Raw genomic sequence first — 2907 nt, 5'->3', positions numbered from 1 at the left:
AATAACCTAGTGACTAGAAATTTCATCTTTAAGGTGAATGGAATGACCGAAATTTGAACTCCAACTTCCTATATATATAATACATTGTTCTGTCGATTGAACTAAGCTCGACAGTTTGTCCAAAATTTTAATTACTTTTTTTTTAAGGAAAAATTTTAATTACTTTTGTTTCATAAAAGACAAACAAATGTAACCATTACTAACGACAGTCTTTTTAATATATGACTAACGACGACGGTGTATGTTTGTCTGAATCCAATAAAGTAGATATACAGTACCAAATATGAATCTAGAATCCTGGAAACAACATTTTTAAGAAAATGTTTTGTATCAAATATAAAAAGTGTTTTTAAATCATATAATATTATTGTTTTTCCATAGTTAAAATGTAAGAAATTGTATTTTTATGTTTTGGTATTTCATCGATTTATTAAATATTAATTGGTTATATGACATATATCTTGATGGGTTAAATATGTTTTTGGTTCCTATAGTTTCACAGAATTTTCGCTTTAGTCCTTGAAATTTATTTTCACACTTTTTAGTCCCTGAAATTTCATTAGTCAATGATTTTAGTCTCTACCGTCCACATGAGTTTAATGGAGGATGACGTGGCAGCGACGTGGCACTACCACGTGTATTTTTTTGGCTTGCTACATCACCAATCAATTTTTAAAAAAAAAAAATTTCAAAATTTTTTTTCCGGTGTTTTTTTTTTCAGTTTTTTTTCCGCCGGATTGAAGATGATTGTTTGCTTGCTACCGAGATTTCACGAATTGGCTGAGTGGGTAGCGATAAACACAATCTTACTCTGTCTTTTTCGTTCATCCGTCGTGAGCGATTGTGTTGTCACTTGTCGTGCTAGAGTTTCTACAATGGTATGACGGTTGCGACCGGAAGGTGAGATAGAGAGATTTACGGAGTTCAGATCGGAGATACAAAGGAAGAATCGTTGGAGAGTAGCGACCGGGAAATCATCTTTACCGCGGCTTCACGGTGGGCGTCAAATGTTCCTGCTAAAGAACTATGGGGTTGATTCAGTGATGGATAATTAAATAGGTATATTGCTCTGGTTAGTATTAATTTGGAACGTATCCTCCTTGTTGTTGTGAGTAGAGACTTATATAGTGTGAAAATAAACTTCAGGGATCAAAACGAAAATTCTGTGAAACTATAGGGACCAAAAACATATTCAACCCTATCTTGATTGTAGAGCTGTCAAAACGGGAGGCCCGACCCATTCCGGCTCAGTCGGGCTTCGTCGGGCTGGGCTAAAAAGCCCGAATAAAAAAGGGCTACCAAAATTAGTGCCTGAGCCCGGCCCGGGTTGTCGGGCTTTTGGGTGGGCATGGTTTATTTTTTTATTTTACTCTTAGTGTTCAAACTCAACATCATAAATATGATCAATAATTCTCGCGCGTCCTATTTTTACTCATCCGCTACTTATATTATATATATATATATATATATATATATATATATATATATAGATATATATATATATATATATATATAATATAAGTAGCGGATGAGTAAAAATAGGACGCGCGAGAATTATTGATCATATTTATGATGTTGAGTTTGAACACTAAGAGTAAAATAAAAAAATAAACCATGCCCACCCAAAAGCCCGACAACCCGGGCCGGGCTCAGGCACTAATTTTGGTAGCCCTTTTTTAATTGTGTTTGCTTCTGAAACCATTTATCTGGTACAATGGTTTCAGAGAGTTGTAATCTGAAACCATTTTGCTGGTAGAATGATTTCAGTAAGTTGATTATTAGTTATTTGCTTCTGAAACCATTTAGCTTGTAGAATGGTTGCACATAGTTGCATTCTGAAACCATTTTACTGGTAGAATGGTTTCAGTGAGTAATTTATTAATTGTGTTTGCTTCTGAAACCATTTATCTGGTACAATGGTTTCAGAGAGTTGTAATCTGAAACCATTTTGCTGGTAGAATGATTTCAGTAAGTTGATTATTAGTTATTTGCTTCTGAAACCATTTAGCTTGTAGAATGGTTTCGGAGATTTGCACTATGAAACCATTTTCCTGGTAGAATGGTTTCAGTGAGTTGATTTAAGGTAGTGAAAAATGAGATTAAGGTAGTGAAAAATTGGGTTTTTTTTTCTGTGTCCAAATCAAACGAACCAAGTCTCTATTTGTAGAGAAAAAAAAATTATGAATTTTGGTATAAAAAATAAAAAATAAAAAATTAATTTACGACGAAATAATCGAGTTTAAAGTATTAAATGAAAAAAAATTAACGCAGCCAACCATTGTGTGACACGTGGCCTTACCTTTTCAAAAAGTTTTCTCTCTCCGCCCATCCTTCAGACCACGCGCGCTTGTCGGCGCGTGTGATGCACGCGCGTGGATTTTATGCAATAATAGCGTGACACGTGTCCTGGGAGGGAAAAAGAAGTGGGGGGCGCGTGTACTGTTGGGTAAAATTACAGAAATGCCCCTGTTACTCTATTCTTTCAAAAATTAAAAAAATGGGTATTTTTGTCCAACTCAAAAGGTGCACCTTTTCAGTTGGACAAAAAGACCCATTCTTTTTAATTAATTAACCAAATTACCATCAATGGACGCAAATCCAGTGTCGCGCGCGTACCGCAGGACCATGGTTACAAACCGTTGATTTCCATCAGACAGCCAAGATCTGATCTCATCAAGACTGTCTGATCTATCAGACAGCCCAGATCATCCGAATCCATCAGATTCCAGCGCGTGCACCACAATGGATTACACCCTGGAGAGAGAAGAATCTACTTTTTAAAAGCAGGACACGTGTCGCTGTCTGATCGGCTGGGCGTGATTTTTTTTCATTTAATACTTTGAACTCAATTATTTCGTTGTAAATTAATTTTATTTTTTATTTTTTTATACCAAAATTCATAATTTT

This window comes from Trifolium pratense, linkage group LG2 (genome assembly GCF_020283565.1).
Source record: "Trifolium pratense cultivar HEN17-A07 linkage group LG2, ARS_RC_1.1, whole genome shotgun sequence".
Lineage (NCBI taxonomy): Eukaryota > Viridiplantae > Streptophyta > Magnoliopsida > Fabales > Fabaceae > Trifolium > Trifolium pratense.
The sequence above is the reverse complement of the archived record's forward strand: the minus strand, read 5'-3'. Positions refer to the sequence as shown.